We start from the raw sequence: 15,663 nt of genomic DNA, 5'->3' as shown, positions 1-15,663 counted from the left end.
ACGTGGGATTTGCAGAGTGCTAATTTGCTGGCTGCTCTGCCGGGCTCCGCGGGGTGTCATAAGAGCCTCCCCTATCCCCCGCCCCGGGGAACTCGGGAAGACACCCAGCTCTCCAGCACCCTGCCATCACTCCGCTGCCAAGAGAATGCGGGTAGCCACTCTCTCAGAGACTTGAGGATTTCTTCATGGTCATCACGGACCAAAGGGCGGGAGGCTGGTCACCGTCTCAGGCTCCACGGCCTTTTGGAGGGGTTGCTGGAACCAGAGGACAAAGTCTGAGCCGCACAGCCCCAGCAGAGAGCAGCCTGAAGGCATGCAATTAGAGCCACGACTGGCTGGGCTGGAGGGCTCGCCGCTGTGCACCCCTTCACGACTCCCTGGCCTCCCGCTCCCCTCACCCATCCCACGCCTCACCCCTTCTCCTCACCTGCTCCCATCATACACCCCCCAACCTCTTACCCGCCTGCGCACCTACCTCCAGCCCTCAGCTCCCCACCCCCAGCGCGCTGCCTCCATTTACAAGCAGCATCACTAATTGCTTTTTAGGGTCCCTTTTCTGCTCTCTGTTCAAAATTCACGGGGCGTTCCCCGGCCCTTTTATGCTACTTTTCTGAACCTTTTCAGCCTCTTTTACAAACTTAGCACTTTCTGTGCCTCTTTTAGTCTTTTCGAGAAGAAAGAGACTTGAGAGAGGGCTTTTTTTTTTTTTTGGCAGTAAAGCTCCTTCTCCTGTACCCCCTCCCCCGCCTCTCCCCACCCCCCAGTCCCACCGCCACCCCCTCCAAAAGCACACGCATTGACCCTCCTCCCACTGAATGGGGCTTTGTGCAGGGAATTTCCGGAACATAGCCCAGTGCCCAGGCCTCTGTGAGGAGAGGAGGGGCCCAGCCGGGCAAGGAGACCCTTAAGCCCACCCCATTACCACGGTCACTGTTTGCCCTGGATTCTCTAAAAGGCCTATTGTTGCCGGTTGCCAGGTATTCCATAGCAACACTTAAGCCAAGCTGCCTACCCTATTTAGGCCCAAAACTTTTCAATGGCCTCCAAAACCCGTGCTTGTCAGCGCCGCAGACCGCTCCTCAAACAGCCTCAGAGGGGAGGGCGAAGCCAAACCATCCCCCAGCCGTCTCTGCCTTTCAAATATCCGTGTTTGAGGCTGCTTGGGGGCTCCTTGTCATTTGCCTAGGATCAGCAGGCCAAACAATCGCAATTAAAATTTCTCTCTCCCCGGACCCTGGCATCTCCCCCTCTCTCTGCCCCCCGGCCCAGTTGCAGACCTCTCTCTAACTTAATATTCAGCTGGGACTGGGTTTCATCATTTTCTGCAAGGGCCTCCTGACTTTCCTTGTCAACCATCTCAAAGGAAATTGCTTTATTATTTTAGGAGAGTTTGGGTGCACTTCCATGCACGGTTTATGCTCCTTCTCATCTCTGGTGAAGAGAAAGATAATAGAATCAGAGTCTATGTTCTAGAAGGAATCTTAATCATGGTCCCAGATGAGGGTCTGGAGGCCCAGATCCAGGAAGAGACTGGCTTGTGTCACAAGTTATTTAGAGGTGGGGGTCCAGAGCCCCAGGTCCCTGACCTCCAATCCCATGCTTATGCTCACTAGGAAGCTCCAATGTAACATGAGAAGGAGATTGGCAGAGTGAGGAAAAAGTACTCTGTGCATCTCAAAAATGAAAACGGGAGGAAGGCAGGTTCCACATTCAGAGGAATGCATGAACCAGCCCTTCTTGCTCCTTCCTTTCCAGGTGAAATGTGAATTTGCCCCCAGCCCAGTTAAAAGCAAGCAACCCTGGAGATGTCAGTTCAGCTCAGTTTTCAGTTCAGTTCAGTTCAGTTGCTCAGTAGTGTCCAACTCTTTTCGACCCCAAGGACTGCAGCACACCAAGCTTCCCTGTCAATCACCCAACTCCCAGAGCTTACTCAAACTCAGGCTCATTGAGTTGGTGATGCCATCCAACCATCTCATCCTCTGTTATCCCCTTCTCTTCCTGCCTTCAATCTTTCCCAGCATCAGGGTCTTTTCCAATGAGTCAATTCTTTGCATCAGGTGGCCAAAGTATTGGAGTTTCAGCTTCAGCATCAGTCCTTCCAGTGAATATTCAGGACTGATTTCCTTTAGTATTGGCTGGTTGGATCTCTTTGCAGTCTAAGCTTTACCTGCTACCTTACTTTCCTCCCACTGGAGATTTATGGCATCTCTCACAGGTCCTGAATTAGATGAGGCTCAACTTAGCATTCTAGAACATTCAGCTGCTCCACCCCCACCAACCCCACACTCATCGTTTGACAGAAATCATCAACTAATTTGCCCAGAGTCACAGAGCACTTAGCATAAAACCAAGCTCTGTCCCACAGCCTGCATGGCCCTGCATGATCTGGACTGGCCCATCTCCTGTCCACCTATTGTATTTATTACCATCATAATTATTGTTTATAGATATTTGGATCTTATTTCTTATTTGCTCCATTCTCAAACATAACCTCAATTAGAACTCTACATCTTGTTTATCTTGTACCCCCAGAGCTTAGCATAGTGTCTGAAACATAGAAGGTACTCAATGAATATCTGAATAAATAAATGAAGATATTTGCTCATTGGTGGTAAATAGGAAAGTTAGAACTCAAGTCTTCTAATTCACAATGCAACATCCTTTTTCCTGAGGGCATTGTAAAATGAGAAAAGGAATAGTGTTTATGTGTTTTTAAGTCCTTCCTTATAACCCAGTGTTTCCCAAACTTTAAAAAAATTATTATTACTGCTCCACTAAATGAGCTTTAAAGATTGTCTTTACCTCATTGTCTCCTATGAAATTATCAGAGATATGTTCTATATCTAATAATGTACTGTGGTCCTTTAAAGGGCTGTAAGTCAGTGTAATGTTTAAGATTTCCCCACCCTAAGGACCAATTTTTGCCTCTTTCAGAGTGATGTCACCTCCCTTGAGAATTCATGTGATAACCAACAACAGTCACTTGCAGTAAAAGCCTACAGATTTCTGATGGTGCTATAAAACCAGTGAATTAATTCTGTGCCTGATGAAAATGGAGGAGGATTGTCTCAGAGCTTAGGTGTGGAAGAATTCTAACCATTGAAAGTGACAAGAATGGGCAGAAAGGATGGTGGATGTGTTAACTTTGGGCTTCCAGCCCAGCCCTCATATTACATACTTCACAAAAGTTTCTAAAAAGATCTTTAGAAAAACCTTTTCAGCTTAGGTAAATGTGGTGTTAAACCACTAATCGTTAACCCCTTTCCTCTTCTTATTCAGCTCTTAATCAGATTATACAAAAGCTTTCAGACATCCTTGGTTTCCAGTGCCAGTGTGTGAGGATAAAGTAGATTTTCTAAACTACTGCCTCAGAAGTCAAAATTGTTAAACTTTTACTGCTGGGTGTAGGTCCACAAAATAAATTCTTCATTAAGAAAAAATGTCAGCACTGGGAGCACCTGTGCAAGTTCAGTCTTCCACACAGACAAATGGGTTCAGCCATGAAGAAGGAAGTCATTGCTCTTCCGAATTGCTCTCTTCCAGGCTCAGTGTGGTGGTCAGCATGGCCTGTGGAAATCAAGGAGAAGTTGCCCGTCAGAAATATGTAAAGAAATCCCAGAAAATTAGTAAGGGGAAAAGGAAAAGCAGGTAGTTTGATTACCTCTCAGAGGAAACAGAAGGAATCTGAAATCATACAACAAAAGCAGAAGGCAGCCAATGAAAAGAAGGCTATGCAGAGAAGAGAAAAACGATAACTATTTAGAAAATCTGGGTGCTACTGCTAATTAGGTGTATCATAAGTTCTATGATGAAGATTTTGTAGAATGAACAGCCATACGTGTGTTATATCCTTGTGAAACTATTTTAAACTTAAAAAACAAAAAAACAGCGCTGCCTCTTGGAAGCACCTGTAGATTAAGAGCTGACATATCTATATGCTTCCCTGATAGCTCAGTTGGTAAAGAATCTGCCTGCAATGTGGGAGACCTGGGTTCGATCCCTCAGTTGGGAAGATCTCCTGGAGAAGGGAAAGGCTACCCACTTCAGTATTCTGGCCTGGAGAATTCCATGGATTGTATAGTCCATGGGGTCGCAAAGAGTTGGACATGACTAAGTGACTTTCATTTTCACTATCTATATACAGTATGCTCATTTATGCATTCATGAATTCACCAAGTATTCACTGAATCCTTCTTATGTCCCAAGCGGTGTGCTAGAAGCTACACAGATATATTATTTTCACAGCATTTTATATGAGTACCAGGTACTAGGGAGCTTCCCAGGTGTCTCAGTGGTAAAGAATCCATGTGCCAATGCAGGAGAAGCAGGAGATTCAGGTTCAATCTCTGGGTCGGGAAGATCTCCTGGAGGAGGGCATGGCAACCCACTCCAGTATTCTTGCCTGGAGAATCCCATGGACAGAGGAGACTGGTGGGCTATAGTTCATAGGGTTGCAATGGGTCCGACATGACTGAGTGCCTGTGCACATGTACATGCATGGACTAGGTTCTAGAGAATGGAATATACTCTTTGTACATTCATGATTAAAGGAATGATTATTACTTGGCCTTGCTGATACATATTATCTAAGCATGGAGTTCTTGATGATGCTACACGAACTCCATAATCTCCTTAATAGAAAAGTTAGAAGTCTATCCTCAGTATAGTGGACATCTGCTTTGTTGCCTGCCCAGCACCCTTCCTTTCCTTCTTGTCATTATAGCAACCTCCTCTTCTTAGGGGAAATAGCTCTCTTATTCCATGTGGTCCTGCAATTATTGCAATTCCGAGTACCCTTCTGTTCACCTGGATGGGAAGACAGATATCCTAGGCACAGACAATCCCTGGCCAATTCATTGCACCGGAGATGGAGAACTTAGCACCAGAGAAACAGAGAACAGCCTTCCTGTGAGTGCTTCTACCTTTTTAGAGATCCAAGTGACACCTCTGGAACCCAGGTTTCCACTTCTACTCAGGGGTCTGAGGGAAGGAAGAATGAATTTTAGAAGTTGAAGGTCCCTAAGACTCTTGAAAGCCACTGTTACTCACTGCTACCACATTGAGAAACAATGAAAGCAGAGGGCAAGTCAGCCTGAATTCTGAAAGGAAGGTCAAGGACCACATTTCTGAATATCAAGTCTAGAGTTGGATCTGAGAGTCAAGTTAGGAGTTTGGGGTTGATTGGAGAAGGTCTGGAGAGCTAATATATCAGGAACTGGCAAAAAAGGTCCTGGATGATCGAATCATACCCAATTTGGTGCCTTTGCTCATTTTATAGGTCAGCAAAAGGTAAATCCAGTGACTAGGAGATCCTGATGCTGGGAAAGATTGAGGGCAGGAGGAGAAGGGGTGGCAGAAGATGAGATGGTTGGATGGCATCGCTGACTCAATGGACACAAGTTTGAGCAAACTCCAGGAGATAGTGAAGGACTGAGAAGCCTGGCATGCTGCAGTCCGTGGGGTCACAAACAGTCAGACATGACTTAGCGACTAAACAACATCAACAGGAGGCTTAGAGGGTCTGAGGAAAGATTGTCAAAGAGTTTTAATTCTTTCTTTTAGAAATTTCTTGACTCATTTTTTTTTTCTGAGAAACGCTTATTGTCCAGGTATTTCTTTCTCTTTCTGCCATTGATGTGCCCCAGATATTTGCATTCAGCCCTTCTATTTCCTCATTCTATTGCCTTTTTCTCATCTACCCCTGTGGTAGGTTGAAGAATCTCCCTCCAAAGTTGCTCACATTCTAATCCCTAGAACCCGTGAACGTGTGTCTTTCTGTAAAAAGGGGATTTTTCAGATATGCTTAAGTTAATGTCTTGGTATGAGAGAATTACTCTGAACTGTCTAAATCAGAAGGGGAACCAGGATGCAACAACAAAAGCAGAGAAAGCAGACGTTGGGTGATGGACTTTGAAGATAGATAAAGGGGCCATAAGCCAAGGAATGGAGGCAGCTTATAGAAGCTTGAAGGGATAAGGAAACAAAACCTCCCGCTAAAGCCTCCAGAAAGAAGGCAGCTCTGCTGACATCTTGATTTTAGCTTTGAAAGACTCATTTCAGGCTTCTGAAAGATAATAAGTTTGTGTTAAGCCCCTTAGTTTTAGTAACTTATTACAGCATCAGTCGAAAGCTAATATAACCCCCATTTCACCCAAATCCATTAATCTGCCATTCTGACCTCTGTCCTGAGCTCCAGTAGTCATTTGTAACTCGTGGTTTGGACATCTCCACCTTGGTGTTTTCCAGGTACTTTAAATTCAACACATGAGTGTTGTCTCCTACTCTTGCTCCTCTACCTGTGCATACTCTCATGTTAACAGCATCACCACCTGCCTGGAAGAGGCTTATTCAACCAAAGAATTCTTTGGTTCTTCTTTTGTTGCTTCTTTTCTATGAAATGTTGCTCCATCATGTTCTCTACACCGGCCTTCCGCTCCAACGACTCTAGTTCAGACCTCTACATTGTAGATTATCCTGACAGTCTACTAATAATCTCCTTGCCTCCAGTGTCTCCCAACAAGTCTACTCGACAATCTTCAGTCTTCTACTTGAAAACATAAATTGGTTATATCACCTGGGACCAACACACCTACAGAATAAAGTCCAAACCTGTTATCATAATCAAATATCCTTGACATTGTGCTCTACCCTTTTTGGTCTCATACATTATCATTCCTTCTCCATCGTACGCACATGCACACATGCACACACATACAGACATGCACTATTATCATAGTAAACTTCACACAATTCTGCCACTCAAAGGTTTCTGTTTTTAAGTACAGCCTTCTATATATAACCTGCATGCCTGTTTACCATCATTCAGTCTTCTTTGCCGGCAAACCTCTTCTAACCTTTCACTGTCAATGCCAGGGTGAAGACTTCCCAAGACCCTCTGCATTTCCAGCCAGAATGAAGAGTCCATTCTGTGATTCCACACCATTGAGTTTATGCTGTTATGATGTTTATCACATAATATCATGGTCTTTCATTTGTACATCTGTGTTTTCCCCAATAATAGGGACTGGGTCTCATTTCATCTCTCTGAAGTTTCAGTTTCACCACCTGAAACTCAGTTGGTAGCATTACCTGTAAGAGGCTAAAGGAGCAAAGTGGACCAGCAATGTACTTTTTCCTTATTCCTGGAAGGCATGAGCGGGTGTAATTTAAGAGTAATGGGGTAAAGTAAAGGAACTCAACTTCTCTGCATAACAATTTACGTTTTCTTTCTCCATGGCAAGAGGTGCTTTGCAAGCTATAAGACCATTGGGTAAGCATTTTATTCTTTCCTGGGGGCTTAGTGTTTACTGGCACTGAGAATTAGTGTTTGCCCTTCAGAGATACATTTATGTGCTTAATGAAATAAGTTAATCTTTGCATATAAAAACCAAGAATGGGATAGCCAAATGAAAACTTGGAATATGTCCCCTTATTAAATAGACCTAACACTATGCCTAGCATAGAGTATGTGTCAAATAAATAGTTCTTGAATTTAAAAAGTGAAGGATTTAGTGTTTTATATGTTTTCCCTTGGACTCTAGAGAAGTCACAATTATCGAAGAGCTTTTAGATTTTTTCCCTTCCAACATTATAATTTTCCCTAATTACTCTTCAATGATTCATTACAGAAAGCCATAATCACTCCTGCAGCTCTATGTGAGGTGGTGCGGGGAGGTTAAAGCAGCAGGACTGTTAGAGAAGAGAGTGGTCCTCCCTCATCCATTTCTCTGGTGCTCTGCGGGAATCCAGGCAGTGACCCAAGGCGGAAGTGGGAGTGAGAGAGAATACAGGACACTGAGCAGCAGATTCCAAAGCTCAGTTCCAGAGAAACATGAGAGGAAAACTCCCACTGTTTCAACTACATACTCAAGGAAGAAAGTCTGGAAGGTGGGTTGGGGAAAGTAAGAGATGGAGGGGTATCAAAGTTGGCTGATACTGTTTTACAAGAGCCAATTGCTAAATTTTTCTGGATTTGTGAGCCAGTTTTTAAATATGACCACTATTAAAAGTTAAATTCAGTTCAATTCAGTTCAGTCGCTCAGTCGTGTCTGACTCTTTTCGACCCCATGAATCGCAGCACACCAGGCCTCCCTGTCCATCACCAACTCCCGGAGTTCACTCAGACTCACGTCCATTGAGTCAGTGATGCCATCCAGCCATCTCATCCTCTGTCATCCCCTTCTCCTTCTGCCCCCAATCCCTCCCAGCATCAGAGTCTTTTCCAATGAGTCAACTCTTCACATGAGGTGGCCAAAGTACTAGAGTTTCAGCTTTAGCATCATTCCTTCCAAAGAAATCCCAGGGCTGATCTCCTTCAGAATGGACTGGTTGGATCTCCTTGCAGTCCAAGGGACTCGCAAGAGTCTTCTCCAACACCACAGTTCAAAAGCATCAATTCTTCGGCGCTCACTCAGCCTTAGCTTACACCAAAATAAACTATTCCAAAATAAGTTATATCCAAAACTGATCATGTTCTTTTTCACTACATATTATTATCTGTGCTCTTGGGGTTATGTCTATTATATCTGCAGCTGTATGGTGGAAATATTACGGAATGCTGTGTTACTAGTCAACTCTTCCCAGCTCTGTGTTCAGTGATATCATTTTGATTGCTTGAAATCAACTGCAATGGAAGGATTTCCAGATAACAGAGAATACTACAAATCAGGCTGCTATTCCCCTCACTACAGAGCCAATGGTTAAATATTTTCTAGAACATCCCTAGTGAATCTTGGTTCTAGGGCTATAGAAAAATTTAATGGAATATTACTGTACTTGAGATAAAAGGGGATTCAGGTTTGTTAAGACCATAGCATGTGAAGGCACTAGGACATACTTTTATTAATGCATTTTAATTTTTTTTACCTTTTTATTTTATTTTGGAGTATAGCTGATAAACAATGTGGTGATAATTTCAGGTGGCATTTAATAATCATCATAATAACCTGATAATATTATTGCTATTTTTATAAACAAGGAAATTGAGACTCAGAAAAGGTTTTTTAATGTTTCCAAAGTCATTCAGCCATATACCTCTTTTAGTTCCAAGGGGAGACAAAGCAATGAAGATTTGGTCCTTGATCTGTAGGAATTTAAACTTGAAGTGAGGAGTCAAGTATAGTCAAGTCTACAGAAAAAGTTTAGTCTAAATTTAACTTTTAACATAAATTGAGCTTATCGAGATAAAAATTATAATACCTCAGGTGAAAAGAAACATAGATAGGATTAGTGGCAGATTGAAGGTTACTGAACTTGAAGATATAACAAAAGAAGCTATTTAAAATTAAATGAGAAGGAAAAAATGACTAGAAAAATAAATAGAACATCAATCAATAGGCTGTGAGAAAAAGCGTGTAACCATGTACCTAAGTAAAAACTGAAAGTGTCTGACTCTGCGACCCCACGGAGGTAGCCTGCCAGGCTCCTTTGTCTATGGAATCCTCCAGGCAAAATACTGGGGTAGTTAGCCATTCCCTTCTCCAGGGGATCTTTCTGACCTAGAGATTGAACCTGGGTCTCGTGCATTGCAGGCAAACTCTTTACCATCTGATCCACAACCTGTACCTACATAAATGGAGTCCCAAAATTGCAAGGGTTTGGTGAGGGGAGTATCTAGAAAAAAAATATTTAAAGAAATAATGGCCAATGCTTTTTCAAATTTAAAGAAAACCATAAACTCAAAATTCCTAGAATCTCAACAAGTCCTTAGTAAAGAAGTATGAAAAAATACCAAGGTACATCATAATCAAATTGCTTAAAGTCAGTTATGAAAAGAAAATCTCAAAATCAAACAGTGGGGGGAAAGACATTTACATACAAAGAAGCAAGCAAAAGGATTACATCAGAAAACTTATCAGAAAAGGATATAAGTGAGAAGATAATGGAACAACATCCTTATAGCACTAAAAGAACAAGGGCAGGGCAGGTGTGTGAAACCCTGCCAACCTAGAATTCTGAACTTGGTGAAAATCTCTTTCAAAAACAAATTTATCAGGCTTTCCTGGAGGCTCAGTGGTAAAGAATCCTCCTGCCAATGCAGGAGACGTCAGTTTGGTCCCTGTTCAGGAAAGATCCCACATGCCCTGAAACAGCTAAGCTCATGTGCCACGACTACTGAGGCTGTGCTCTAGAGCCCAGGAGCCACAGCTACTGAGCCCACATGCTGCAACAGCTGAGGCCAGAGCACCCTAGAGTCTGTACTCCGCAACAAGGGAAGTCACCACAATGAAAAACCCGTGTGTTGCAGCTGGAGAGTAGCCCACACTCCCCACATTAAGAGAAAGCCAGAAGATAACAGCAAAGACCCAGTAGAGTCAAAAATAAATAAATAAAATTCTTTTAAAGACAAACTTATCAGTAGATCATGACCAAGTGAAATTTATCCGAAAAATGCAAAGATGGTTTAATATTTTAAAATCCATCAATGTAATTCACCATATTAATAGACTAAGAAAGACAAAAATACGATTAAGTCCATAGATACAAAAAACTTGTTTGGTAAGATTTAACATTCACTCCTGATTTAAAAAAAAGGAAAATCTTCAGAACATTAGGACTAGAGGGAAGTTCTTAAACTTGATGAATGGTATCTGTGAAACACTTATGGCTAATGTTATAAATTAATGGGGAAAAATTAGATGCTTTTCTGCTAAGAACAGAAAAAAAAGAAAGATTTTCAATTTTTATGTATGTACATGGTTACACATCTTTTTCTCACAGCCTATTGATGTTCTATTTATTTTTCTAGTCTTTTTTCCCTCTCATTTCATTTTAAATAGCTTCTTTAGTTATGTCTTCAAGTTAAATACTCTTCAACCATTTAATCTGCCCCTGAGCCTATCTGTGTTTTTGTTCACCTGAGGCATTATAATTTTCATCTCTAGAAGTTCAAGTTAGGTTAAAAGTTAAATTTAGAGTAAACTTCCTCTATGACCCACCTCCTAGAGTAATGGAAGTAAAAGCAAAAATAAACAAAAGGGACCTAATTAAACTTAAAAGCTTTTGCAGAACAAAGGAAACTATAACCAAGGTGAAAAGACAGCCTTCAGAATGGGAGAAAATAATAGCAAACAAAGCAACTGACAAAGAATTAATCTCAAAAATATACAAGAAGCTCATGCAGCTCAATTCCAGAAAAAAAACAACCCAATCTAAAACTGGCCAAATAACTAAAGACATTTCTTCAAAGAAGACATACAGATGGCTAACACATGATAAAATGCTCAACATCACTCATTATCAGAGAAATGCAAATGAAAACCACAATGAGGTACCATCTCACACCAGTTAAAATGGCTGGTATCTGAAAGTCTACAAACAATAAGTGCTGGAAAGGGTGTGGAGAAAAGGGAACCCTCTTACACTGTTGGTGGGAATGCAAACTAGTACAGCCACTATGGAGAACAGTGTGGAGATTCCTTAAAAAATGGGAAATAGAACTGCCATACGACCCAGCAATCCCACTACTGGGCATACACACCGAGGAAACCAGAATTGAAAGAGACACATGTACCCCAAAGTTCATCGCAGTACTGTTTACAATAGCTAGGAAATAGAAGTAACCTAGATATCCATAGGCAGATGAGTGGATAAGAAAGTTGTGGTTATATATACACAATGGAATATTACTCAGCTATTAAAAACAATGCAATTGAATCAGTACTAATGAGTTGGATGAAACTGGAGCCTATTATACAGAGAGAAGTAAGTCAGAAAGAAAAACACCAATACAGTATATTAACATATATATGGAATTTAGAAAGATGGTAACGATGACCCTATATGTGAGACAGCAAAAGAGACACAGATATAAAGAACAGACTTTTGAACTCTGGGAGAAGGTGAGGGTGGGATGATTTGAGGTAATAGCATTGAAACATGTATATTACCATATGTGAAACAGATCACCAGTCCAGGTTCGATGCGTGAGACAGGGTGCTCAGGGCCAATACACTGGGATGACCCTGAGGGATGAGATGGGGAGGAAGGTGGAAGGGGGGTTCAGGATTGGGAACACATGTATACCCATGGCTGATCCATGTGAATGTATGGCAAAAACCATTACAATATTTTAAAGTAATTAGCCTCCAATTAAAATAAATACATTAATAAAAAATTTAGACTAAATTTTTCTATTCCCCAACACTGATTGGAAGTTCTAGCAAGTACAATAAGGCAAGAAAAACAGGCATTTAAACTGGAAAGAATAATGGAAAACTGTGTTTGTAGATGACATGATTGCCAATGTGGAAAATCAGATATTAATAGTACAAAAAAAATTACAGTAAACTAGAACTACTAGATTGTAGAATACAAAATCAAATACAAAAATCAAGTGTATTTTGATATATTAACAATGAACAACTGGAAACTGATATTTTGCAAAAACAATACCATTTATAATCACATAAAAAATTGTTGTTGTTCTTTAGTTGCTAAGTCATCTCTACATGGACTGCACTAAGCCAGGCTCCTATGTCCTTCACAGTCTCCCAAAGTTTGCTCAAATTTGTGTCCATTGAGGCTGTATGCTATCTAACATACATGTATGCTATCTAACATAACATGTATGCTATATAAGTATGTCATCCTTGATCCTCTTCTCCTTTTGCCTACAATTTTTCCCAGCATCAAGATCTTTGCCAGGAGTCAGCTCTTATCATCGGGTGGCCAAAGTACTGGAGTTTCAGCTTCAGCATCAGTCCTTCCAATGAGTACTCAGGGTTGATTTCCCTTAGGATTGAGTTTGATCTCCTTACTGTCCAAGGAACTCTCAAGAGTCTTCTCCAGCACCACAATTCAAAAGCATCAATTCTTCAGCATTCAGCTTTCTATATAGTCCAAATCTCACATCCATACATGACTACTGGAAAAACCATAACTTTGACTATATAGACCTTTATCAACAAAGTGATGTCTCTGCTTTTCAATACGCTGTCTAGATTTGTCATAGTTTTCCTTTCAAGGAGCAAGGGTCTTTTAATTTCATGGCTGCAGTCACCATCCACAGTGATTTTGGAGCCTAAGAAAATAAAACTTGTCATTGCTTCCACATTCAAAAATGATATTAACAAAATAAAAATAGATGGGAAAAAAATTAAGCAGAGCCTCAAGGATTTGTGGAACAACCACAAAAGATCCAATATTCATATCAGAAAAGGGAGGAAAAAAGGAAGGGTCTTACCAGATGGTCAATAATGAAATCAGATGAACTATATTCTCTGCAGCCAAACATGGAGAAGCTCTACATAGTCAGCAAAAACAAGACCATGAGCTGACTGTGGCTCAGATCATGAACACCTTATTGCAAAATTCAGACTGAAATTGAATAAAGTAGGGAAAACCACTAGACCATTCAAGTATGACCTAAATCAAATCCCTTATGATTATACAGTGGAAGTGACAAATAGATTCAAGGGATTAGATCTGATACACAGAGTGCTTGAATAACTATGGATGGAGGTTCATGATATTGTACAGGAGGCATTGATCAAGATGATCCCCAAGATAAAGAAATGCAAAAAGGCAAAGTGGTTGTCTGGCGAAGCCTTGCAAATAGCTGAGAAAAGAAGAGAAGCTAAAGGCAAAGGAGAAAAGGAAAGATATACCTATTTATGCAGAGTTCCAAAGAATAGCAAGGAAAGAGAAGAAAGCCTTCCTCAGTGACCAATGCAAAGAAATAGAGGAAAACAATAAAATGGGAAAGACCAGAGATCTCTTCAAGAAAATTAGAGATAAAAAGGGTTTATTCCATGCAAAGATGGGCACAATAAAGGACAGAAATAGTATGGACCTAACAGAAGCAGAAGATATTAAGAAGCAGTGGCAAGAATACACTGAAGAGCTATACAAAAAAGATTTTCATGATCCAGATAATCACAATGGTGTGATCACTCACCTATAGCCAGACATCCTTGAATGCAAAGTCAAGTGGGCCTTAGGAAGCATCGCTACCAACAAAGCTAGTGGAAATGATGGAATTCCAGCTGAGCTATTTCAAATCCCAAAAGATGATGCTTTGAAAGTCCTGCACTCAACATGCCAGCAAATTTGGAAAACTCGGCAGTGGCCACTGGACTGGAAAAGGTCAATTTTCATTCCAATCCCAAAGAAAGGCAATGCCAAAGAATGCTCAAACTACCGCACAATTGCACTCAACTCACATGCTAGCAAAGTAATGCTCAAAATCCTCCAAATCAGGCTTCAACAGTACCTTATCCATGAACTTCCAGATGTTCAAGTTGGATTTAGTAAAGGCAGAGGAACCAGAGATCAAATTGCCAACATCAGCTGGATCATTGAAAAACCAAGAGAATTCCAGAAAAACATCTACTTCTGCTTTACTGACTACACCAAAGCCTTTAACTGTGTGGATCACACCAAACTGTGGAAAATTCTGAAAGAGATAGGAATACCAGACCACTTGACCTGCCTCCTAAGAAATCTGAATACAGGTCAGTAAGCAACAGTTAGAACTGGACATGGAACAAGAGACTGGTTCCAAACTGGGAAAAGAGTATGTCAAGGCTGTATATTGTCACCCTGCTTGTTTAATTTATACGCAGAGTACATCATGGGAAATGCGAGGCTGGATGAAACACAAGTTTGAATCAAGATTTCTGGGAGAAATATCAATAACCTCAGATAAGCAGATAACACCACCTTTATGGCAGAAAGTGAAGAAGAACTAAAAAGCCTCTTGATGAAATGAAAGAGGAGAGTGAGAAATTTGGCTTAAAACTCAACATTCAGAAAACCAAGATCATTTCATCCAGTCCCATCACTTCATGGCAAACTGATAGGGAAACAACAGAAACAGTGAGAGACTTTATTTTGGGGGTTCCAAAATCACTGCAGATGGTGACTGCAGCCATGAAATTAAAAGTCGCTTGCTCCTTGGAAGAAAAGCTATGACCAACCTAGACAGCATATTAAAAAGCAGAAACATTACTTTGCCAGCAAAGATCCATCTAGTCAAATCTATGGTTTTTCCAGTAGTCATGTATGGTTCTAAGAGTTGGACCATAAAGAAAGCTGAGCACCAAAGAATTGATGCTTTTGAATTGTGGTGCTGGAGAAGACTCTTGAGAGTCCCTTGGACTGCAAGGAGATCCAACCAGTCCATCCTAAAGGAAATCAGTCCTGAATATTCTATGGAAGGACTGATGTTGAAGCTGAAACTCAAGTTCTTTGGCCACTTGATGCAAAGAACTGACTCAATGAAAAAGACCCTGATGCTGGGAAAGACTGAAGGCAGGAGAAGAAGGGGACAACAGAGGATGGGATGGTTAAATGGCATCACTGACTCAATGGACATGAGTTTGAGTAAGCTCTGGGAGTTGGTGATGGACAGGGAAGCCTGTTGTGCTGCAATTTATGGGATCACAAAGAAGCGGACATGACTGAGTGACTGAACTGAACTGACTAAAATGGATTTGAAGAAATAATCTCTCAAAGTGTCTCAAATTTAGCACAAATCTATAGATCTAAGAAACTGAGTGAAACCCAAGGGGAACAATCCCAAAGAAATTCATATCAAGAAAGAATATAAACTTCTGAAAACTAAACACAAAGATAAAATCTTGAACATACACAGTGCCTGTGTGTGCATGCACACTCAGTCACTTCAGTTGTGTCCAATTCATTGCGACCATATAGACCTTA

General features: G+C 41.2%; 1 pseudogene; it reads left to right on the top strand.

Moving 5' to 3' along the window:
• Positions 1 to 3,562: 3,562 nt before the first annotated feature.
• On the top strand, positions 3,563 to 3,755 carry LOC147372332 (small EDRK-rich factor 1 pseudogene; annotated as a pseudogene).
• The last annotated feature ends 11,908 nt before the right edge of the window (positions 3,756 to 15,663 follow it).

This window comes from Bos grunniens, chromosome 5, assembly GCF_055505025.1.
Source record: "Bos grunniens cultivar Pamir isolate PY7600 chromosome 5, Bosgru_T2T1.0, whole genome shotgun sequence".
In the NCBI taxonomy this organism is placed as follows: Eukaryota; Metazoa; Chordata; class Mammalia; order Artiodactyla; family Bovidae; genus Bos; species Bos grunniens.
The sequence above is the reverse complement of the archived record's forward strand: the minus strand, read 5'-3'. Positions and strand labels throughout refer to the sequence as shown.